The 25,516-nt window shown below is 44.3% G+C and overlaps 1 protein-coding gene across 6 annotated transcripts in view; it reads left to right on the top strand.

Moving 5' to 3' along the window:
* ELMO1 (engulfment and cell motility 1) overlaps positions 1 to 25,516 on the top strand; it is a 531,552-nt gene that overhangs the window by 65,189 nt on the left and 440,847 nt on the right. For 2 of the 6 annotated variants that reach the window (XM_084795122.1, XM_084795121.1), the window contains exon 2: positions 2,775 to 2,943. The exons of 3 other annotated variants lie outside the window; for them this stretch is intronic. The gene's annotated coding sequence lies outside the window, so the exon portion shown is untranslated. Of the gene's footprint in view, positions 1 to 2,774; positions 2,944 to 10,367; positions 10,387 to 25,516 lie in introns of those variants that run through there. One more of the 6 variants, XM_084795123.1, reaches the window with a different exon arrangement.

Here is a 25,516-nt window from a genome sequence, read left to right as displayed (position 1 = left end):
TCTGTCTCAGTAAAACAAACCAAAACAACAATAAAACAAAACAAAATCCCAAAGCCAAGCCCCCACCCACCAATATATGAGCCCAATGCTCTTTGCTGTCTGTTTTCATATACAATATTTGCAATGCCACGTGAACATGGTCACACATTCAAATAAGTTCTGTGTGTTTTTTATTCCTGTGTTTTTGTGTACAGCCTCTGAAGTTAGTTAGAGATAAGCATGGAAGAGGACATTTGTCAGGCTCAAATTTCTGAGGCCTGTCTTGAACAGACCTAGAACTTAGTGATTTCCTGGCAATAAAATAGAAACTCTTCCCCTTTTCTCTTTTCTAATTATTTTGATCACTGTTGCCTACAGTTGTTGTGTCATTTTTGACTCATGCTCTTATTTGGAATTGTCTCATTTCATTGATCTTGTTTGATTCTAAGTAACCAAATATGTATAGTAACATCTTAAATCTTTCCCTGAGGTTTTAGATTGTGCGATCCAAGAGGATGATATGACGTTTCTGGGAAATATTACTCAAGTAGCACTGAGGAGACAGTGTTTCCACAACTTACTCCATGCTACAAGGAAAACACAGAAGCCACCAATACATCCGTGTTTGAAAATCCACTGCACACTTGTACTGATTTAAATGTTGCCTGAAGAATCCAAGATTAGACTCATTCCTGCAACATATGGCATAAGATAAACAGGAGACAGGAAACTCATGAAAAGAAATGAATAATTAAGTAAGCAGAAAATGGAAATCAAACTTCCAAAAAAAATCTTTAAAAATACAGAATGCAAACAGTAGAAACTATATAAGTGAAGTCTTGAGTTTTTGGTCCGGAGTGCCATGTAAATTTAATTCAAATGAGACGTCAAAGTTCATGTACTCACAAGACAGAACACTTCTTTACAAAGTGTTCAAAGCTTATGTCTTCATTAATAAGATAAACCAATGAACTGTACATCCTGATAGGAGGTGTATTGTCACTCTTCTGATATTTCTACCCTAAGCAACCAGAATCTCACTGCAAACTGCTGGTAGACTACCCCAGTTGGAGGGGCATCTTACAAAATAACCGTCATAGGTTTTTCCAGTATATTTCATGTATGTGCAGATTGTGAAAATGTATGGGTGGCGGGGAGGATAGTGAATTTCAGATGTTGGTGTACACCTGTGGTCCTAGCATTCAGAGAACTAAGCCAGAAGGATCCTAAGGCCAACCTGGGCAACATGGAGATAAGGCTATCCCAACAAACCAAAAATAAAGACAACAACCCCCAAGAAAGGATGAATTGTCTCACTAAAGAAAATCAAAGAGGGGGGCTGGAGAGGTGGCTCAGAGGTTAAGAGCACTGGCTGCTCTTCCAGAGGTCCTGAGTTCAATTCCCAGCCACCACATGGTGGCTCACAAACCATCTATAATGAGATCTGGTGCCCTCTTCTGGCAGGCAGGCACACATGCAAGCAGAGCTTTGCATACATAATAAATAATAAAATAAAGCTAAAATAATCAAAGATACATGTTAACTGCTCAGGGCCACAAGCAACCCTGGATTATTTGCTTTGGACCAGGGAAACAAATTATCTTTGTTACTTTTTATAAACATGCTCTTGACTGATAACCCAGACTGGATTGAACTGAAGATCTTCCTGCCTCAGCCCCACGAGATTGCATAGATTCCAGGTGTGCATCTCCATGTTGGTTAACTTTCAGACAAATTAGTTTTCTGCTATAAGGAAAGGCATTATCACGACAATTTATGCAACCCAGGAGGATCCTGTAATAGCAGGCATCAACCTTTATTTCCTGATTATTGGCAATGGTGCTGTGGTCCAGCTGTGGCAATGGCAACGGCGCTGTGGCTGTAAGAGGACATGGAGGTGCTAGGAGAGCAAAGGGCACCACAGACACAACTTGTGTATGTCCCGCTGCAGGGAGGGAAAGCTATCCTATTACCCTTGCAGGTTCTCTGTAGGTATCTGGCAATTGACAAGAGTAAAACACATAGGTTTATTAAGGTCAGCCATGTGGGTGCCTGTAGGGGACCCTCAGTGATGAATAGCTAAGGGCAGGTCAGAACTTTGGCCCATAGAGCATCTTTCCACGGGACAATAAATGGAGGTGGGACAAAACAAAGGGGAGAATTTAGGTTTCCATGCATGGAGGTTATGGGAAGGGAAGTATGTGGGGTGAGAACACAAGACAAGCTTAGTCTAGAAATAATAATAGCTGGTGCAAGTCTGTCTTTAATCCACCTCATCTCAGATGATAAAGAGGTGATCTTTTTCCTGAGAGAGATGCCTGGAGATTTTAAGAGGGGGCCTTTACCTTCTGTTTTCAGGCAGGTCATAGGAGAGAAGAGAGCTTGTCCTGTGTGTATTTAAAAAAAAAAAAAAAGAATGCTTTCAACTCAAAGTAATCTTTATGTCTGCCGTGTGTATTTGAGAAAGACATACTCTGGACTCCTTCCTAGTTCAGAGAAACTTGACACTGCAGGAGGAGGTAAAGCTGCAACTATGGGAAATGTCAGGAAGTCTTGTGGGAGTTAGTTTTTAGTCAACTTGACCCAGGCTGGAGCCATCTGGGCCAGGAGAACCTCAATTGAGAAAACGTCCCTGTTAGGCTCAGGTTTGCTGTAGGCAAGTGATGATGAATGAGTGAGGGCCCAAGCCACTGGAGACAGTGCCACCCCGGGGCATGCATGTGGTCCTGGGTTGTGTGGAAAAGCAGGCAGCACAAGCTGTGGGGACCAAACCGATAAGCACCGTTCCTCCACAGTCTGAGTCCAGGACCCTGCCTTGAGCGCATCTCTCGTTTCCGTCAGTGCTGAGTGCTGAGCTGTAAGATGACGGATCCCTGTTCTCCCTGAGCTGCTTTTGGTCATGATGCTTATCACAGCAACAGGAAGCAACACCTGGGACAGGTACCCTTCACAGCACCTTTTCCTGTAAGTCTGAAGTTATTTTGCATTAATCAGCTCTAAATTTAGTTCAAAACTGGACATTTTATTTTCTCAAAATTTCAGACAAAAAAAAAAAAAAAAAGAACTAGTAGTTTCTAAATAGTAGAGGATAATTTTTCTTTTTTGTTTTTGTTTTTAAAGAAAGGCAAGTGTTTCTCAAATTGTTTTAAATTCATTGTACCAAGTACCTAAAAATACTTGCAAACATTATCTTTTGTCCTTGGAGTGGTGTGAGTTCTGATACACTTAAAGAGCCTGTGGAATACAGTGGGGCTTTGGAAGCTTGTCTTACATGCATAATTCACTCAGTTGGTAGAGAAAGCTAATATGCAATTTAAAATATTTAATACACAGCACTCAGCAACTTGCAGAGGGTTACAAACCATTATAATTGAACAGGTTTTAAAAGAAGAAGAAAACTTTACTAAGAAGAAATTCACTTGAGAAGAAATTCCCAGGAAAAGGTGTGAATAAATTCTGCATTTCTTATGCTATGGCTCTAAACATGCCTGGAGATTGACTTGTGGATGAGTCAAATGTTTACTCTTAAACAATTTTATTTTCTCTTGTTTTTACCCTTGTGCTAATAGAGCCTCCATTTTATTGTGAGATCCCATTGTTACATTCAATTTGGTGTTACCTGATTAATTATCACTTAAAAATGTTGCCTTAGTCTGTTTTGTGTTACTATACTAGATACTTCTTGTTTTAACAAAATATCTTACAAAGGCAATTTAAGGAAGGAAGGAAGGAGGGAGGGAGGGAGGGACAGGGAGAAGATGGGTTTACTTTGGCTCACAGTTTGAAGATGCAGGGTCTGCCATGGTGGGGAAGGCATGGTAGTTGTAGCATGTGAGGCCTCTGGTCACAGTGGACACCTTGTCAGGAAGCAGTAATGAATCTTGTGCTGTTCTCTGCTCCCTTTCTCCTTTTCATCCCGTCCAGGACTTGAACCCACTGTAGGTAGGTAGGTGCTACTACCTTCATTTAGGATTGATCATCTCATCTCAATGAATCAAATCTGGAAAATCCCTCACATGCCCAAGGGTTTGTTTCCATGGTGATTCCAAATACCATAAGGCTGACAGTCAAGATGAAGCATCACAGTTCTTAAAGTAGGATGCATAAGACTCAGTCATTTTTGAAGAACATAGTTTGTTTTATATTTCTAAAAACCTACGATATCTAAGACTGATGGCTGCACCTGGTGAGGAGCCATCTTTCTGCATGTGACATGGTAAAAGGCGTCTTTGGGTAAGAGACAAGTGGCTAGCTTCAAAGTCTCCTTTACAGTTTTACATTAATCCATCCCTGACAGTGGAGTTCTAAAGACTTAAACATTAGTCCCCACCTCCCAATGCTCATAGGGATGTAAGTCTCTAACATACATATCGAGGGATGCATTGATACCTGAGAAGAGGTGGTAGCTGGTTCCTGTGTTTTATGTCTTCAATAGTGCAGGGCGATAGAATGCTAACGTACTTACTAGACTTTTGCCCACTGCATGAAGTTTTCTTTCCCAAGCTCTACTTTCTCCTCAGTCTTTGGTAAACTAGTGATTTGGTTTGGTTGTTTTTTTTTTTCCCTCACAGTAATGATAACATTACCAAACAGTGTACACTACATTTGAAAGAGCCCTCGTTTTCTTGGTAAGACTTGTCTATTGGATGGGCTGGTTGTGAAATTCTCACACCTGGGCTCTGTGTCCATCAACCACAAATGTTGGACAAGTCACTCTCTGTATTTATGAAAGCCCTGCATTTTTAAGAATTCCACTACTTACTGGTATTTTCCTTTAAGTCTTAAGAATTCTTATTTGTGTACTAAATATTGTGAGCTTCAATAACTAAAACCATTTACAACAAAACGGATTCATCTGCAACTTACTGTCTGTGGGACTCCCAAGACCAGCTTGAATTTCACTCTGCCTCAGCCTGCTGCTTCCTTCAGCAACCTGCAAGCTAGACAGGCAGATGGAAGAAGTCCTTTATTATTGACTTGTAACCATCAAAGCAGTGCCTGTTGTGCTCTTGTAGTCACGTGCACATGAACAGAGCAGCCACAAGTCTGTATCTCTTAATAGTTGATCCCCATCAGAGGCTGAACAGAGCTGTACTTGGTCTTCCTTTTTCGTCCCTTAGGTACCAAGCAGGTGGTGTTTTTGCCTATTTGGACTGTCTCAGTTAGGATTCCAGTTGCTGCGATGGAACGCTATGGACAAAGCACCTTAGTGAGGATAGGGCTTGTTTGCCTTACATTTCCACAGTACTGCTTATTCTTGATGAAAATCAGGACAGGAACTCAAACTGGGCGGGAACCTGGAGGCAGGACCTGACGCAGAGGCCATGGAGGGGTGCTGCTTACTGACTTGTTCCCCATTGCTTGCTCAACTTGCTTCTAAAAGAATGTAGGACCACAAGACCAGGCATGACACCACACACAGCGGGCTGGGTCTTCCCCCATCAACCGCTAATTAAGGAAATGCTCTGCAGCTGGATCTTATGAAAGCATTTTCTCAGTTGAAGTTTCCTCGTTTTAGATAACTTTAGCCATGTCAAGTTGACATGAAACTATTCAGCACAATGACATGTATTGTATTTAGTTTTAACTCTTATCCCCCCAACCCCTTCAGCACTGGAAATTAAACCCATGCATGATAGGCAGGTGTATGACCACCCAATTATATTTCAGCCTGTGATTTGAGTGTGTAAAAGGGCCACAGCGGTGGTTCTGGAGTACTGTTTAATGTTCCTGGATACACAAGGCTATGTTACATTGATGTAAGCATGAGCTCTTGGTCATCAGTTCATGTATATGTGGTCTCTGTATTAGTAAGGTTCTCAGACGATCACAACTAATAGAATAAATATATATTGCAAAAGGAGATTTACTAGGCTGGCTTACATGATTCAGGGTGGGTAGTCCAACAGTCAAGATCTGCACGCTGGAGAGGCTGAGACTCCAGTAGCTGCTCAGCACATCGAACCAGATGCTTAACAGTTCTGCTCCAGGGCTCCTGTCCTGGAAGGTTCTGGAAGAATCACTGGGCCATACACTTCCACATTACTGCTTATCATTGATGAAAGTGAGGACAGGAACTCAAACAGGGCAGGCACCTGGAGGCAGGATCTGATGCAGAGGCCATGGAGGGTACCATATTGGTACCCAAACACACCTATGACTGTGAACGCCATCAGGCACAGTGATGCCTTCCTCACATCCACCATTATCAGAGCGAAACAAAGGCAGCTGGTTGGGCAATGCAGCTCTTTCCTCAGAGCTCTTTCTGCCTGGGCCTGGGTCTCTACTGGAAGGTGGCACTCATGCTGGGGGATGACTCCCCTAACTGATTACTCTGCCGTGGAAATGCCCTCTCAGACAATTATGATTAGCCATCCCAACACTTACATAAGCATGGGCATAAAGTTGAATGTTGATTAGTTTTAAAAATAATGCTGTGTCCTTACTCCTGGGCCTGGGTTGTTGGGAACTCAGTTGTCCATACCTGTCTTGATGAGTGAGGACAGACTGTATTTTATTGTCTCTGAGTCATGGCTTCCTGAGAGGCATGGTGTTTATATTAATTATCATACAGCCCAGGGAAATCAAAGTGAGACCTTGTCATCAATATACCAGGTACAGTTAAGGACTGTGTTGGTCATGCTGGTCATACGATCTTCTTGTCACAGCTGACAGGGAAGTTAAATTACTTCCTTTCAATAGCATTCAGCAAATAATTTCACCTCCCATGGTTCCGGGTTCTGTGCTGTGCAGTGGATATCCGAAGGAGAGAAAACCAGCACATCCCCTGACTTCATGGAGATTATAGTCTATTAGAAAAGGAGGGTGCAGAATGACCAGACACACAAATGAAATATAGAGCTCTGCATATTGGTTGGTTCTAGAAAGGAAAAGAACAAGCTGGAAGCAGAGTGGGTGTCTGAGGACCTGGCAGGTGAATCAGGGACAATTTCTCTGAAAAGATGCCATTTACTCTGAGGGGGCAGATGAGCTTTTCAGTCCTGAGAGGCTGGCCTGCAGAGGAGGCCTTAGTGCCTGGCAAGTGTGAGCAGGCGATCTGGCAAGGCAGGGGCCTGTGGAGGATTTGAGGAGCACTGGAAACCCACAGGGAGGCTGAGGGAGAAGGGCTGTTTCGCCCTGTGCAGTCTCTGAGACTGGGAGCGGAGGGAGGACATGAAGTGTGAGGCACCAGCTGGGAGCCTGCTTTGGTGGCCCCGGGTGCACACGGTGTCAGTGGAGGTGAGAAGAGATTGACAGGTTTGGACAGGACATAGGATGTTGCACTTGAGGGTCTTGGCAGCAAGCATCAATGTTCAGGAGGAGACAAGACACACCAGGCATGAGTGTGAGATGGCTCGCATAGGGAGGCCATTTTCCAAAGGGGAAATATTGGAGAAGTAGATTGTGAAGAGGCAGCAACAACACTTTGTCAAGTTAGGTACACGTATTGGCACAGAAACCCATCCATGACTAGAAGGTGGTTTGACACTTGGTCCTGGCAGTGGGGGGTTCTTTTTGCCCTTAATGTGTGTTTCTTTCTTTGTCCTTTCCCCGGTGGATCTGTGTTAACTGGAAGACATACCTGCTCACTCTCCCATCAGCTTTCCGAATACTCGTCTCATCATTAACTAGGGAGTTACCAGCCCCCTCACAGTTTTGCCTGTTTGCAAGCTTCTTCGGGGTTTGAGGTGCAAGTTTTGCATTCGCTTCAGGGTATCAGGAAAGAGGAATGTGGAATTCCTTTGTGCTTGGTCCCTGCAAGGCCAGACAGTGCCCAAGCATCCTCCTCCCGAGGTGAGAGCATCCCAGAGTTGGCTCTGCCCTGGACCACGGCCCCGCTGGGATTTGGGTAGATCTGGGACCCTGCTGGACTACCTGCAAACCCACTTGGCAACACCTGCAAACCCACTTGGCGACACGTTTGCTTGTACTGCTGACTCCTCCTGCCTTTGACACTTGCCGGGAGGAGACTCTTCTCTGTCCATAGCTGTCAATGGTTTGGGACACAGGAACTGAATCAACTGACAGGAAACCAACTGACCAACGAAACTGCCAGGTTTGTTTGCACACACATGCTAGAACGCTCAGTGAGGGCAAGCTCAAGAGCCAGAGGGAAAGGCTTATTATTATTATTTTTTGTTTTATTGTTAATTATATTTGTGTGTCTATGTGCACATGGGCCAGGTGCCCTCAGAGGCTAGCAGGGGGCTGTGAGACCTCCTGGAGCCCTTATTTCCAGGTGCTTGTGAACTGCTAATTGTGGATCTTGGGAACAAAACTTGGGTCCTTGCAGGAACCAACAACTGAGCCTTCTCTCAACCTCGCAACTTTAATTAATTAAGCAAACAAACAGAAACCAAACCCACATAGTTTAGGGCTTTTGTGAAGTAGAATGAGAGATCCCCATGGACTTTTTCTCTACTCTTTTTTCCCCCAGTACTGGGAACATAACCGAGGCTCTGTGATTATTAGAGAATGGCCGTGCTACTCAACACTATGTCCAACTCGTTACATTTTCTTTTCTTTTCTTTTGAGACAGGATCTCAACGCGTTGCCCAGGTTGGCTTTGAACTTCTAATCCTCCTGTCTCATCCTCCTGAGTAGCTAGCATTGCCTACTGTGCCTCCAGGGCCAGGTGTGGCTTTTTGATGCTGAGGACAGCTGAGTTGTGAGTACCTCCTGGTGCTAACCTGAGAACCTGCTGCTGTGCTTCTCAGGGTCTACACTTAAGCCCAGAAGGCCGTGCCTTTCCTTCTGTGGCCTGTTAGGACCTTCTCAGTTTAAAGGGCCCTTCGTACCACTGAGCCATCAGTCCCTCCAAGGCTCAAGTTTTCCTTCCGGTTACCAAATCAGGTTAAAGGGCAAAAGGAAGGGAGGGTCTCCCGAGCTCATCTGTCCTGTGAAGGTGGACCAGGCTCTCTTCCAGAACCTGCTAGATCCCCTGGGGTGGGGCTTTCCAAGAGGCAGTACTGGTTTAAGCAGACAGGGATTTACCCTCTCGGCTCTCGGGGCTTCTTGTTCACTGCTTTCGCATAGTCTTGTGAGGCCAGCTCTGGTAACCTAAGATGGGCACTCAGAACTGTAAGAACTGCCCCTTGCTGTGGGGACGGGCATCTTTAGCTAAGGGACACTTAAGGGGTGCTGTGAGCCCTGGTTCACAGATTTCATGTGAATCTTTGAGATTCAGTAAGGGAAGAAAAACAAAACGACAAAGGACCCCAACTGAAACAAGGGAAGGGTCCACCGTCCCACCGTGGCTCAGAGTCCCTTCGTGCCTTCCTCTGTGTGGTCTGAACTGGGGCTTTCGGGGTAAGGAGCATTCACTGTTTGTTTCCTGGCTCATAGGATGGGAACTTCTCGCTGCTATTTTTGGTAACTGAGGTTTTAGCAGGGAACTAAACATACTGTGTGGAGGTTGTTATGCTGCTGCCTTGAGCGCTGTTACGCTTTCGTGGAAAGGAGACGTCAGGAGCCAGGGAGATGGGAGCACAGAGCAAACAGCAGTAGCTTTAGGGCTTTCATTAGCGAATGCGGTTTTTTCATGTGTCCGGTGGCGGTGATGCTTTGGGGATAATATATTGAGCCGTTAGAGAGACTTCCAGGAATTGACAGGTAGTTTTTGGACAACACGCAGAAATGGGAGTATAAATGAATGTCTACCAACCGCAAAGACTTAGGCACAGCCCTCCTCTGTCCTGAGCTCGTGTGCAGTGAAAATAAACTGGAATATCCCTGTCAGCATCCATTCTGATTGGACGCCGCATGCGCTGAGCTGGGCTAGTCTCAGAGAACAATAAAGCAGAACTTGTGGGAAAAGCAGAAGGAATCGGAGCCTCTGCCACATTAGCTGTTTGGGAACTATGCATCGTGCCCTTACCCACATATTAGTAAAATGAAAAACAATTAGCAAATAGGCGTAAAGAAGCACAGTGCTGTACCGATTGTTCCCATGATAATGGCTTCAGTATGGGTCTGGAAATACTAAGCAACAACTTATGTGTTATTTACTCGCTGGCTGGACGCTCCCGCTTTCCGGTGTGTTGCGGGTGAGCTGAGAGCAGGCCTCCGAAGGCAGCTGGCAGAGGAGGGCAGTGGGAATTCTGGCTTGGTTCTGTTTACATCTTGAGCTTCTCAGTATCAGTAGGTGTGTTGGCTGACAGCAAGTACCGTTGTTTGCACAGCTATTAAGGTTTTTTTTTTTTTTGATAACGTGTTGAGCCTCTTAGGAGGAAAACCCTGTGGAAGTGAAGGAAGTTCCAGGGAATAATATACCTTTTACTTCTTTTAATGAAGCAGGGAACATAATATTCTGCATAGGGATTTTCCACGCGAACGAGCATGCGTATCTTTTACTCCATCGCCTTGTCGGTTGGATGGCTGAGATGGCTTCCTCATGGCTTCTGAGAGGTAAGTGCCTTGGCACACATCTCTACCAGGAGCATCTCAATTGTTCACCTGGTACGGTCCCCTGCTGCACTTTTAAGGGCCAGGCAAGTGTGGTCTTTCAGGAGGAGCCACTTGTGTGGTAATGTCTCCCTACAGGTGTCGAGGCTCGCATGCCACTGCTCCTCCAGTGCGGCTGCCTGCTCTTGCCTTTACAAGCCTGGCTGTATGGTTGCGTCCAGCATCAACTGGGCATCATTGCCAGTCTGCCTGAGTGGGAAAGATGTTGCCTCATGCCAGTCCCTCCCCTCTGCCCCATGCCAGGTTGGAAAGAAAGAAAGCTGGGTTGGGGGGAGGGCCACGTGCCAGATGCCCTAATGAATGAGGGGTTGTATCTGGAATTACAGTGGAAAATTTTTATTAAATGTACAAACCAGTTGATCCAATGAGCAGAAGGGAGAGGGACAGTTTTCTGCTAATACTTGTGTTCTTATTACTTTGAAAGATGCTTGCATATGTCTCTCTCGGCTCTGAGGAGAAGCAAGATGCTTCTTAGCACAATTTGAAGTTATAACGAGGGCTAATTACTCAATTGGGAGGACATTCAAGATTAGATGTGTAGGTGATGGGTATATACAAAAATGTATCTCTGGAACATTCTGCTTGAGGCCTGCTTGGCTTTGTAATCTCAGAAAGTAAAAGCGATCATGCATTGAGTTGTTATTGTGCCTCAAAGACTCATTTGAAATACTTGGGTTCAGTAGTTCTTTGAACAACCTTATGAGATGTCAGTTTTGCTCCCATTGTACAGATGGGGAAACTAAGCCTAAGGGACTTACACAGTTACCTGTGCATACCGAGGCCTTCTCACCCCAGAGCTCATCCCCTCATTTTTTCATTTCCATTCATTGTATACCTTTTTATAATTTTTATAACGTGGTATTAGGAACAGCGTCCTTGTAATAACTCAGAACTTGGGAGGCAGCCGCTTGCCTTTTCCCTTTTCTTTTTAAATGGAAAGTCCCACAGCCACTGTTCTTTACACGCCCTTTATAAAGGTCATGAGGATGACGACTGAGCGATGATCCCCGCTCATGATTGTAGCAACTTAAGTCATTGCAGGATTTTATCTTTGATAATTATTTTCATGAGTTTTAGTAAAAGGGACTTGGAGAGAAGACATTTCTGGGCCCACTACACCTTCGTTCTCTTCCGATTTCTCCCTCCATGAAGATTCCTCCCCATCACTGTCACCTCCCTGGAGCTACCCAGCGACTTCAAAGCAAGCCAAGGACTGGGTGGGTGCTCCAAGTAACTCCTCAAGGCAGTTAGGACTGACTGTAGACCGTAAGGGCACCTCAGGGACAGAAACAGGGAGATGTGCCTGGAGAGACGGCAGCTACCCAGTGCTGTGCGGCTGTACATCCCTAGGAACTGTGTGCCTCACCCTTTAGGAAAGGAGTGACGCTTTAGTCCATTACGGAGTCCTCTGCACGGTTCAGAGTGCCCTTAAGACAATGCTGCTGCTAATTTAAGTATGTTCAATGGAATTTCATGGGTTTTCATATTTATTAGTGTAGGGAGGCCTTGCTCTCTGCTATGCTTTATATAAGTAAACTTTCCTGGCAAATGAAAACCAAAAGCCACAGTTGATAATAAATGATGATGGAATTTGAATTTTCAGTGGGTACCCAGTAGAATAAAGAAACACATAGGTAGATTCTAGCCGCTCAGCCTAATAAGTAGATTATCACCAGTCAGTGAAGCACAGATCTCATTTTTATTCCTCATTCTAGTACAAATTAACTCAGAATACTATCTTAGTGATTTCTTTGTTTTCTTTAATGTTACATAAATATAAATAATACACTTTTAACTTTATAAAAAATGCATTTTTTTCCTCCTGAAACTTTTAGTGGTTTAAGAGTATCATCCTATTTTTGATGTCACTCGTGTGACTATACCAAGGGTTTGTTTTCATTCTTTAGAGCATACACAGTCTGTATGACCAGAGAATGCTTCATTTCTCCTACAGTTGCATCTTGTATAGTCTCTTGCTGCTGGAGATGGATGCTCCTTGGTCTGCTACCTAGAGCAGTGGTTCTTCTCAATCTTCCCGACGTGTGGCCCTTTAGTACAGTTCCTCATATGATGGCAAACCCCCCCCCCCCGCCCTAACCATAAAAGTATTTTTGTTGCTACTACATAACTGTAATTTTGCTACTGTTATGAATGGTGGTGTAAATATTTTTGGAAGTAGAGGGCTGTCAAAGGGGTCACGACCCACAGGTTGAGAACCACTGCCTTAGAGCACAGGACGTACAGTGCCTCTCTTATGTGTACACAAGGGATGGACAGAGCCCATGAAAACCATCCACACTTTGGTTTCACTAGGCAGTGCCAGCATTTCCAGCAGAACTGTTTTGCCAGTTTCCCTCTCACTAGAAGTAGACAGGAATCTCTGTTGCTTTCGATGCTTGCTGGCACTTGGGGTTCTCATGTTAGGCGCAGTTTCTGTTCTCTGGGGGTTTGTTCATTATGCTCTTTATCAATGCTAAGTCTGATATAAGATGATGCTGACTAATAGAGTTTGGTTTTGTGATATACAACATAAGTTTCCTCTGAGTAGAGAAAAACCCTCAACAAACAGCATGGAAGAATAGCATAGGGACACTAAGGCCAGAAAGAAAAGCATCTTCTGAATGTCTTATCCTTTGGCAGCCTCTGGGTTGCTGACCTTTGGATCCCCCTCTGAAGTGTAGTCTCAGCTCGGTGACTCAGCTGCCAGATACGTTCTTACCAATGCAGTGGTTGTGATATTTGTAGGTCTTTATAATGACAACTAGTCATTTCACGTCTTCATATTGTGGCACTTAAGATCGATGCGTGACAGCCCTTGTGGTGATACCTGACTGTGTCTCTGCCTGGGGAGAGACAAGGAGTGAGCTGAGTGCAGACAACTCCTCCTGAGAGAAAGAGGGCTCCTCAACTGTCTGCCACGGCGAAGCTATTGGTTAGTGCATTATTCAGCCTGCTGCATCATCTCACAAGCTGTATTTGCCCCTGGATTTGAGCTTTCGGCATTTCTAAGATAGAGGCTGGCCCTCTTGGCACATCTGAGGGAGTCAATCTGTCCTTTCTCCATCCTCACTCCTGGAGAGAGCTTCTCTGGGAAGCACATTGCAGAGCAGGCTGCTGGTGGCCCTTTCTTGCCAGCAGCTGCTTTGGGGTTGGCCAGTACTGACCAGAGGGAGCTTGGGTACCAGCTGTCCCTGGAGAAAATCTGCAGCTTCTTGCTTTGCTCTGACTTCAGCCACACTTGAGTGGAGTCCCTTGTAGCAAGCGGCATTGACCACAGCTCACCAACTCCTTTCACTGCCAACATCCCTTTGAAAAAATTCTTCAGTCTGTTAAGTTTGCCAGGCTTTGATCATCTTAAAAAATTGGACATAAAGTGGAAACGTGGCCTGCCGTTAGAAGTGACTTCTGTGACTCCTGTTTGGAGCAGACAGAACAATTTGATTGCTTTCCTGGTCTATGTAACCTCAGAGTAAATCTGAGATGGCAAAGAGCTATTGTTGATAGAAAAAAAAAAACAACCTAAAAATCGTATGCACCCCCAAGCCTTACCTTTTTGATTAGGTTGTCCACTCCTGTCAAATATAAAGATGTTTGAACAACATCTACAGATAATATTCAGTATGTCCCAAGTGCCTTGACATACAGAACTCATAAAAACCTCCTGAGCTTCAGTAGGGGTCGCTTCTGACCTGCCTTTTGTAGGTCATTTTTCCATCAAAGGTGCCAGGAAAGCAAATGAATGTCCTGAGCTGCCAGGGGCTGCAGGGGCAGAGTGTGAACACAGATGCCCTCTGGTGTGTGTGTGTGTGTGTGTGTGTGTGTGTGTGTGTGTGTGTGTGTATGTGTGTCTGCTCTCTTTCTCCAACTAAACCTGCCAGATCATAAGATAGTTTGAGCCAGTGAAATGAAAGGAAGAAATTCAGTGTGACTTAGATTGGGTCCTCTTAATTATCAAAGATAATTATTGTGAAAAATATCAAACCAGAGCTAAATTGTGTTGTATAGAATGTATGAGTTATTTTTTTCCCAAGGTAGTTAGAAGTTTTTAAAAGAAGGAAGAAAGTAAGTCTCGTTCTCTGGTTGGATTAATTAATGTTTAGGGTGAGGGAAAAATCGTGTCTGAATTAAAGCTGTTCAGGAGAGTCATGATTTCAGAACAAGTATGTCAACATTCTAGCTCGTTATGTGAGCCAAGAACCCATTCAGCCTTATATTTAATGTTATATTTGACAGACTGTATATTAGAGATGCTACCGTGTGAGATGTCCTTATCTCTGAAGTTCTGTCTTGTATTAATAAAGGGATAGTTGAAAATGCTTTCCCATTCCAGTTCTAAAGAGAAAGGGAGTTGGACATTTTGCTTTCCTGTGATGGACGGATGTGAGGTGGGCTTGTACGGATGTTGCCTGTTCTTCTGTGGAACAGGAACACCTTGTATCACAGTGTACTGGTCCAGGACATGGTTTTAGTTGGAACGGAATTAAAGGAGATAATGCTTTTCCTAGGACAGATTTGGGTAGCTGTTTCCTTGTGGTCAGCTGTCTCCTTTGTAAAGTGTGATTTTCCATGGAAAATTGCTCCTTGATTTTTAAAAAAAATTTCTTAGTCACTTCTAACTCATTTCTGGAATTTGGAATTCCCAGGACCTGGAGGTGTGTCTTCTGTTGCTGTCTTCACTATAGGTGTGGTTAGATGTTTTTATTTCTTTATGGTTTTTTGAGACAGGGTTTGTCTGGGTAGCCCTGGCTGTCTTGGAACTCAGTCTAGACCAGGCTGAGATCCGCCTGCCTCTGCCACATTGCTAGGAATTCTGGTATTTAGTTCATGACAAATGCTTTCATCTTCTGGCTGTAAAGCAAGAACATGGACTTCAGGAGATTTCTTCCAAAGGTCAATTCTCCTCTTATGTGCTAAGGAATATAAAAAACACAAAGGGAGAAAAGACAAGAGAGCTAAGGTTTTTCTGCTTCTTTTTCATTAAAGTCTGGATATAAACTTTCTAAAAGTAGTTGAGGGCAAAAAGAATAAGAGAAGAGAATAAGTTCCGTGTACTTGCTTAGCCTCAGTAGAGGTCTCTACAGCAGGATGGCGATGGTGATGCGGGGCAGAGCGGCCCGCACAGGGGCCCTGCTTGGACTGTGTGGGCCTTAGTTTGTATTTAAGGCCCAGAGCAGTGGGCGTGTTTTAGCTGGGGTGCTATTTGAAAGTCCCTGGAGTTTCTGTTGTGTGTCTCTATGGAGGGTAGGTGGGAGGTTTGTTTCGAGAGTCCAAATGAGAGTGAGTTGTTGCTTTGGCCTGCTAAAGTCGGTGGGAGTGTAGCTGGATTGTGTTGAGGTCATGTGGAAGGGAAGGGAAGAGTGTGAAAAGGGACTTCCTCATACTGACATGAGAACCAGAGGTCCGCAGAGTGTGCTAAAAGGCTAAATCAGCTATGCTAACAGTATTCTCAAAGCTGTATGCTAGCACAACAGGATTTCAGGTTCTACAAAATCCACCGCAGGTCTGTGTGTCCTCCTACACTGTGGTCTAGGCTGACAGCATTTCCACACAGGTTCTGCTGTGCTCTCTGTGCCGAGGAAGCAAAAACACTGGGCACCATGTACAGGCCTTCCAGAGCCCATGGTACTTTTACTCATGTGTCTTTGATCACAGTCAGTTGTATATTCATTGATGTTCCAGCCAACCAGAGGCTAGAAGTACAATCCTCCAGTGTCCCTAGAGAAGGAGAAACAGAAACGCTGGTGTCAAGCTTGATCACAAGCCCCATTTTTAATGTGAGAAGTTCTGAAGGAGAAACTGACAATAAAGATACTATTTGATAATATGTCTTTATTATAAAAATTAGTAATATTTGAGATGCTAAGTAGCTGTGTTAAGTGGACAGTGTGATACTTGAGTACAGGAGAAGAAGGGACACAAGGAAGTGAGGGAGAGAATCAAGTCGGAAGTATAGGATTTTATATACATATATATATATATATATATATATATACACACACACACATATATATGTATGTATGTATGTATACACACACACACACACACACATATATATATAATACATAATTGCCTAGACAGTCTAGAAAAAGGTAAAGTCTTACATATGAGATCTATGTTAGTTAAGCTGGGCTTAGCACTTATTGGGTCTGTGTGATCTTAACAACTGGCAGGCCCACAGACTTACTCATGCGTTATGGGGCACTGTGAGGCCCCCCAAAAGCATAACTGCTCCGTTTGGTAAGAAATGTCACCACTTTTCTCGTGTTATATCCCTACTACCTGAAAGGACACCTGGAAGGAGGTGGCTGTTTATAAATTACATATTATGATTCATCTCATTATTCATTTTTGGATGGCTTTATCGAAGAACAGTAAAGGGACTCAGTTTTCACTGAGTACCAACAAATACATATAGTCACATGACCATCATCAGAGCCAAGACACTGGCTTTTGATCAGTCTCTAAAATTCCCTTGTCGGGGGCTAGAGAGATGGCTCTGTGGTTGGGAGCACTGACTGCTCTCCCAGAAGACCCAGGTTCAATTCCCGGCACCTCTACGGCAGCTCGTCTCTCTCTGAACTCCAGTTCTAGGTGATCATACATTCTCACACAGGCATACATGCAGGTGAAACACCAATGCACATAAAATAAAAATAAATTAATTAAAAAAAGAAATTTTGGGGGAGGGGAGGTCCCTTGTGCTCCATGCAAAGTGGTTGCTTTTGTAATCATGAATATGCTTTATAGCAATGTAATTTTGATTTTTTCCCAGAGTATTCTTTAAAAAGAATTATACAATATGTATTTCTGGCTTCTGTTGTTGATTAACAAACTTTCCCCAAAGAGACCAGGCAGTAAATATGTGAGGCTTGTAGAAATATGGTCTTTGTTGAAACCGCCAACTGTGTCATCTGTGCTGAGGATGGAGTTAGACAATGCTGTGGTTCAGGAAGGTGTGTTGCCTTGCTTTACCAACGATAAGATTCCCAGGCAGTACAAATTATAGAGTAAAAGATGGCTTAACAGCATATTTGTTTAACTAAAAATGTTCATGATACAGGAGCCATCAAAATGTCCCAAACAGGACAAGAGAAGCACCTTTATGCTCAGGCCTGGTGAAGAGGAGGTAGGCATTTAACTGGACCAGAGAGTCCACCCTGTTGGCAGTAGACTGAGAAGTAGAGCAGTGAGGTGAGCTGGCCACTTGGTTTCTTTTCAGCCTTTCTGAAAGACGTTGCTTCTTTCTGGGTAGGACTTCTTCCTCTAGGGTGAGCGATATTCAAAGATATAAAAGGGAGAGAACGATTTTTATGGATGTAAGGACAATTTGGGAGGACGGCAGTTCGAGTACATATAAGCAGCTTCCAAGGAAACAAACAAACAAAGAAACGAAAGAGAAAAAAACGTCTGATTTCCAGGACAGTAAGATAGGTGAAGTCAGAAGATCTTTGCCGCTCAGCCTGGCTTGCTCCCTTTGTTGCTACAAATCAGCATAACAAAATATTGAAGCTCGGGTGATACCTTTACATTTATTTATTTTATGTGAATTGATGTTTTGCCTGAATGTATGTCTGTGTCAGGCTGTCAGATTACCATGTGGGTTGAGGGAATTGAACCTGGATCCTCTGGAAGAGCAGTCAGTGCTCTTGACTGCTAAGCCCTAGGGTAATATTTTTTGAGCCCAACAATTTTATTACAAAGTCAGCATGACTCTATACTGGGCAGAAGTTACTTTTAATACCATACACATCAATAATTCATTATTTTGAAGTTGCTGAGTCATTGTCCATGTGTGTCTGCCATTCTGTAATTTGTTGATCCATCGATTACTTGGTGAGCATTTGAGATGTGTCTGGTTATTGGCATTTATGGGTAAGGATGGTTAGGTCATTGATATACATGTGCTGTGTAAACATATGTCTCACTGTGTTTAGGTAAATCCATAGAAGTACAATTTCTAGGTCAAAGAATAAACATTAATATTATTAGAAAGTAAAATTTTTTATTTCATTTTTAAAAACCAGTAATATATGAACATTTTAAGCTCTTGTCATTGTGGCACATTTGCACTGAATGATTATGTAAACACAAGTAGATGCAAATTATGAATGGAAATATGTTGTGACTATTGTCTGACGTCACTGATTCCTTTGACTTTTCAAGTATTTATTTTATTATGTGTATGTTTGTGTATCTTCTTGTGTAGTATATCCACATGCCAGTGCCTGAGGGAGACAGAGGCATTAGACCCCGTAGAGCTGAAATTATAGATGGTGAGCTACCTCATGTGGGTGCTGCGAATTCAACTAGCAGTGTCCTCCGTAAGATCAGTAAGCACTCTTAATTACTGAGCCATCTTTCCAGCCCAGTCATTGATTTTTTTTTTAATGTCATTCTAAAATGCTTGCTTATCTCATCTTAGGGTTTTACCGTACGTTTTCCACACAGATTTCCTGTCTTTAAATGTTAAGTGTGTTAATACAATTTTCCTAGGAAAGATACTGCAGCCGCTAGCTTTGCGGATAGCGGTGAAGTCAGGGCAGTGCTTACGCATACAAGTGCAGCAGGCAACTATTCTGCGCGTTCGGCAGGCACTTTATCACATAGGTCTTGCTGGTTGGCTGAGCTGGGTGTTGGCTGAAATCCCTTTGAAATTTATGCAGCCTAATTTGATCCCATTTTTAATAGATGGCTGCTTTATCTCCTTCAAATAGAACTGGTAAATACCCACAGGCAGATGCTGGATTTTTTTTTCTCCTAAAAATGTCACTTGGGCCTGCTTTGACCAGAGAGTTGTGTGCTCTGTATGTATGGTTGAATTAATTTTTGCTTGGAAAATTTTTAAGTAGTTGTTTGAAATGTCAACTGTGTCTTTTCCCCCTCCGATTTCAGTCAGTTTTTTTTTTTTTTATAAACTTCTACTTTAAATGGCGCAACTTCCCAGTGAACTCTCTTGTGCCCCAGTGAATTGATTTGCTATTTAGGTTCTTTTCCATAATAAGCTCATTAAATGCTTATTATGGGTATTTCGGTTTTGAGTACTTGTTCTCTGGCTGTGCTCCGAAGAGCTAGATGTCAATTAAGATTATTTCTTAGTAGTGGGAATAAAATCATGTTATCTGCTTATAAAAGAATCTCTCTGTTCTTTCTCCAGGTGAGGAAGCAGATTTGACTCAGATTAAAAAAAAAGTTCATCCCCTTATTGAGTGAAGAGGTGCAATGGTAGGGTTGTGAGGTGATCTTTGTTTTTATCACAGTTGCAACTGATCTGAGCAGTGGGGTGTTTGGGGTGTCTTTCCTACAGAACTGTCTCTCTGAGGTGGTAGTAAGTTGCAAATTATATCACAGCATGGAGAATTGAGTCATTGAGTCGTTGTTAAGCATCAAAATCCCACACCAGAACTGATTTCAAATGTCCAAAATGTCAAAAGGAAAAAAAGAAAAAGAAAAAGAAAGAAAAAGAAAAAGAAAGAAAAAGAAAAAGAAAAGAAAAGAGAAAGCGTGGTTTAGAGGTTGTATTAGAATGAGGACTGGCATGTCATAAAAATGTGCCAGACACGTCATAAAAATGTGCCCGACCTCCTGGCCTCTCTCCTGAGAAACAGGCTGATGGCTGGCTTGCTGCGCCATTGTGGGGCTCAGGGTGGTGGCTGTTCTCGCTTTGGGCCAGCACTGCCCTCACTGTGGTGTGTGAAGGTTAGAGGAAGTTTAGTGTGGTGGTTTAGCATGAGCGTCTTACTGGCACGCCCTGCTCACTGCAATTCTCAGGGAATCCATTTCCTCATTCTTAGAGTGAGGTTGAGGACAGCACTTGTATCCTGGCTGTTGTGTGGACAAAGTGTGCAATATGTGTGCGCTGCTAATAGTTATATAGTGTGGCTCCCATCACTGCCATCTTAGTGTTCATCAGTGTTCATCCTGAAGAACTGTGTGATAGGTGCTATGAGTTTTGTTTTTGTTTTCTTTTGTTGTTGTTGTTTTTCCATTTTGCATTTGAGTAAAAAAGAAAAAAAAAACAGTCTAACAGTCCTGGATCTAGGAGGAGACTCTGGGGGCTCTACCGGTCTCCACTGAACTGTTGGCTAGTGATCGATTCTTAGGGGACGATGACATTTATTGTCTTCAGTTGTGTACCCAACAGTAAGCCTGTCAGACATTACTAGATACACACAGATGGTCCTAGTTAAAATCAGTGACTCAAAGACTAAAACAGAACAGCATGAACATAGGAAAGGGACCTCTAGGGAGAAAGAGGGGATGACAATGGCGGACAGGAGACAAGAGAGGGTGTGTGTGGGAGGGCGTGAGAGTAGACTGAATGCACTGTATACATGTGTGAAGTTGTTGAGCAGATCAATTAAAATACCTTATGAAGATAGAGGAGCAATAGAAATGTCTACACGCCAAGAAGAGAGGTCTCAGAAGACGTCAACCAGTTTCATTTCCTACCTTTAGATTAATGACCCGTGAGGACATATAGTTCTGTTGTTTAGAAACAGAAAGAAGAAGAAACGGAGGAGAAGGAGGAGGATGCAGAAGAGAAGGAGGAAGAGGAGGGCAGGTTGAGTGCAGTGTGTACCTGTTACTGGCCGCCTTCTGCTTTTCTCCTGACTGAGGAGGCAATGGCCATGCCTTTACAAACAATCTGTACCAGAACAAAGAACAGGGAACTAAGAGCGGCCAGTCTTGTACTAACTGCTTGGGCTTTCCCACTGGGTCTCCCAGGAAGTCCCTGCACCCATTGACGCTGGTTACCATATTGTCTAAGAGTCTAGATTCTGTCTAGGAAGGGACAATCCTATTCATACACATTCGAAAGCCAATTCCTGGGCTTCCATCAACTCCCACATCTCCCTCTCCCATAAGTCTAGAAGAACCATATTTTGTTTGCCTTAAACATGGCAGTCACAATCCACTGTTACTGGGCTATTTGTGTAAAAACTCCCCCAAAGGATGCCTCTATGTGTATAGCAATAACATAGGCCCTCACAAGGTTTATCTCATGGCAAATTACACCAGTGTGGCTCTGGTAAGGGAGCGCAGATTCAAAACTAGAAGCCACAGATTTGTGTGAGAGCTTCCCATAATGAGAGAAGAGGGGACATCCACAGGATCTGTTTGTTCTGGTGGGTGTGGGGGTTGTGCCTCATAACCACGTGGATAAAATACAGTTGTCCCTCAGAAAATTGGTCTCAGGGGCTCTCACTGGCACCCTTGCTGAAGTCTCTTATATAAAAACGGATGACATTGTATATAGCCTATGTGCACGCGCACACATACACACACACACACGCACGCACACACACACACACACACACACACACACACACACACACACACTTAGGTTAAATCACTTCTAGGTACGTACAAGTCTTCGTATAGCATATGTGTCATATAAATAGCTGCTGTATTTTATTTTTTTTTCTTTAAAAAATGTAGTTAAAATATTTTCAATCTAAAGTTGGACCACCCGTGAGTGGAGAACTTCCAAGTCCTGAGCATCAGGGAGATTTGTGTTTTCTTTCTGGTCTTTTCTGAAAGAGTTTTCAATGGCTTCTAGACAGAGCTGAGTACTCGTGACACTTTTAGTCCCTGCAGTATCCACAGTTTCTGGGCAGCAGGACTAAGCAGGCACAAATGGGATGGTCTGACATAAGAGAGCAGATGGCATTATGGGAAGCTGGAAGGACATAATTGCGGAAGTTGTGCAATAGTTGTGTGGCAGGTCGCCTCTGTGTACTTGTTGCTCCTCCAGGTATTCATTTGCATCTGACTCTATGCACTTCCTGGGGAGGAAGGCTCTAAGATGTTGTGTCCAGGTCACGTCTCTCACAGAGAGTCGTCCTGAGGTACTTGGTTCTGAACCAGCAGAGACAATGGGTCCCATGGTTTATCATGCAGCTGTTCAGGCAATTCTCTTCAAGGAAGGGGGTGGTCCTCACAGTATCTTACCCATAATATCCACCCTCCAATTTACCTCAGTACAGCTCTTCTCCTAGAACATTCTGCATCTCCTAAAACTCTGAAGAAATTCTCTCCAAATCTTACAAACCTTCATGGACTTAGGGTGACGTCATCCTTTCCTCTTGTGGTTTGCAACCCTGTCATGTTTGTGTCTGTTGTGATTCTTTTTTAGAGGAGAAGAGCTCCTAGGCAGTGGTGACTCTGTGAATCCATAAGATGACACTACATGTGTCCAGGTAACAGTCATTCAGGTTCCCCGAGACTGTCAAATAAAAAAAAAAAGCTATTCCATTGCTTTATAAGTATTTCATCTTCATAGCTGTCTCATGAGAGGGGTGCCTTTTCTCACCTCTGATGGACCACAGCTGGCATGCATATAAAAATAAAGAAGTAACAAAGAGAAAAAAATAGGACACTTGTTTAATCAAACTTCTCTGTGCCATAGGCATGTTCAGAAATCTAGACCCAAGGACCAAAGGAAAGCTTGAGGGAGGATGGAGAGCTTGTGAAATGTGACTGAGGATGAGTGTTTGCCTTGCTGGCAATGGGCAGGACCCAGCAGAACTCTCCAGATTCTCTTCAGCTTCCCTGCCTCTTGGGTTTAAGGAAGGCCTCCCTCTGGAATGAAGTTTTCCTGGCCAGCTGTTGCCAACTTGGCACAGACCGGAGAAAAGGTCAAGCTGAGGAAATGGCTCCATCACACTGGCCCATGTGCATGGCTGTGGGGCATTTTGTTGATTAGTGGGAGAGGCCGCCCTTCTGCAGGTGGACTGCACAAAACTACAGGCTGAGCATGTCATGAAGAGCAGGCCACGATGCTGTGTTTCTCCATGTCGGCTTCTGTTTCCCCTTCCCTGACAATGACCTGCCGCTTTGAAGTGTAAGATGAACTAAACCTTTTCCTCCCTAGGTTGCTTTTGGTCAGGGTATTATTATTCCCGTTACAAGAAGCAAAGGAAGGCAGCCATTGCTCGGAGGAAAGGAGACGGGAGAGAGTGACTTTCAGAATTGCCTCTGTCGGTTTGCTGGCGACAAGTCCTAGTGCCTGTGACTTGCTGAGCGGAGAGGATTCTTGGTTTCTGTGGCCTGCTTCCAGGGACAGAGGAAGCAGAGATAGAAGCGCAGGTGCCAATGTACACCAACGGCCTTCGAATCTAAGTCCACAGGGCGTGCAGAGTGTGCTTCTCTGACCAGCACTGCCATTGCTGGTCCAGTTTGTCGACGAGGCAGACTGTGAGACATTGTGTAACTTGTTTAGAGTCCTGGAGCTTTGTGCTAACACCCAGACCACTCTCTGACTCTGGATAAACCTGCACCTATAAGCAGAATGAAAGTCAAACTCCTGAGGGAGAGGGGGAAGAGGTGAGGCCAGAGGTAAAGTGTACCTGGGTGCCGCCGCCTGATTGCCTTTGCTGCTGTGGCAGACTAGTGTGTGTGTGTGTGTGTGTGTGTGTGTGTGTGTGTGTGTGTGTGTGTGTGTGTGTGTGTGTTGGGGGGCTAACCAGCACTGTGCTCCACATAGTCCTCCCTACCAATCTGAGGCAAACGCATTTCCTAGGCTGGCCCTGGAGTTCTGGGCAGCTGAGTGAAGCGGAGAACGGCGGCGTCTCACGTATTGTTTTTTGATCAGCAGGTTTGGAAACTTTGAGTGTTTGGCTGCGAGCTGATGGAAGGGCTGCAGCGTTTCCTGTGGCCGTCAGTCTGGCTTCGGAGATAGGGAATTGGGGCCTTGGCTCTGCCTCTTGCCGGGGAATGTGTGCCTGTCACCAAGGGACAGGCCTTGTGGGGAGGAAGCGAGCAGCACTGGCATTACAGTAGAGGAAAAGGAATGTGAAAAGCAAATATCCAAAAAAGCAGAACACTAGAGGAAGTGTGTGCATTAGTTTGCAGAGTAATGAGCTTTCCAGTAGAAATTCTGATTCCCAAAGCTGGGAGCGCAGAGTGAGGGGCAGAGAGCCCAGCAGCCTGGGTCAGTCTCATCCTGTTTTCCATCGAATTTCTCCAGGAGGAAAGAATCTGGAATAGGCCGTCTTACCCTTGGGCTTCTGGCTCCCTTTCGATTTCTGTTCAAGAAATAGCTTCTGTTTAAAAAAAAAATGCTTGGAGGTTTCCTGGATTTTAAAAACAAATCATTGGCTTCAGTATTCCTGCATAATTTTTTTCAACAGTCTCTGTACTTGTGTTTAAGAAGCGAGTGATTCATTCATTCGTTCGTTTGTCTGGAAAATGTTGACCTGTTCTAAGCCGTGCCATCTGGGCCAGCCTACAACTGCAGAGGTGCAGGAGGAAAGAGTCCCACTCTAGGGCAACTGGCACAAACAGAGTAAGGGTAGAGAGGAGCTCTGGTGTCGTGGGTCCTTCTAAGCACCCGGGAACATGTCTTCTGGCAGTTTCTAGCATCAATGACTGTGAAGTCCACTTTCTGCGGGGAGCTGCTGCCTACCTCTGGCGCTGACTTCTGGGTGGGCTTCTTTGAAGCAGATACAGGGCAAAAGGAAGCGAACAGGCCAGCTCAGGAAACAGCAGCCTTTCGGTGAGGATACAAACAGCAAACCTTTGCTACAGTTCTGTTACTCCTCACCGTACCGGCAACGGGCTGGACAAGAGATTTGCCTGCTTCAGGCTCCACAGCCAGCAGACACTGCAAACGAGCTGTTGCTGATCTTAAGGGGACACCTACCTGGCACACTGACTAGCAACCCCTTGGAGTACGTACCGGTGGAGAACAGGGGTGGCTCCTTGAAAGCAGTCTGTGAACAGTCTATGTCCAGGTCTGGAGTCACATTCGCACAAACAAAGCACGGAGAGGCTCAGATTCATGTAGACCACAAGTAAATGTAGTTATAATATATACGTGAGGAATTGCACACCACGAACAGGTCTGATACAAGGAAGTTTATTTGAGGGAGGGGAAGGGGAGAAGAGTAGGGAGAGAGAGAGAGAGGGGGGGGGAGAGGCTGAGAGAAAGGGATGGTTGGAGTATGGGACCCTTTTATCAGGTGCACATCTGGCATTCACCTGGCAGCAACAGGTAATGACGTCACAGGTTGCCAGGTTTTTTAGGGGTGGGCTAGCTGACTGCCTATACGCTAACACACGTATTCTGTTT

Source organism: Acomys minous (genome assembly GCF_964271855.1).
Source record: "Acomys minous genome assembly, chromosome: 9".
Taxonomy (NCBI): domain Eukaryota; kingdom Metazoa; phylum Chordata; class Mammalia; order Rodentia; family Muridae; genus Acomys; species Acomys minous.
The sequence above is the reverse complement of the archived record's forward strand: the minus strand, read 5'-3'. Positions and strand labels throughout refer to the sequence as shown.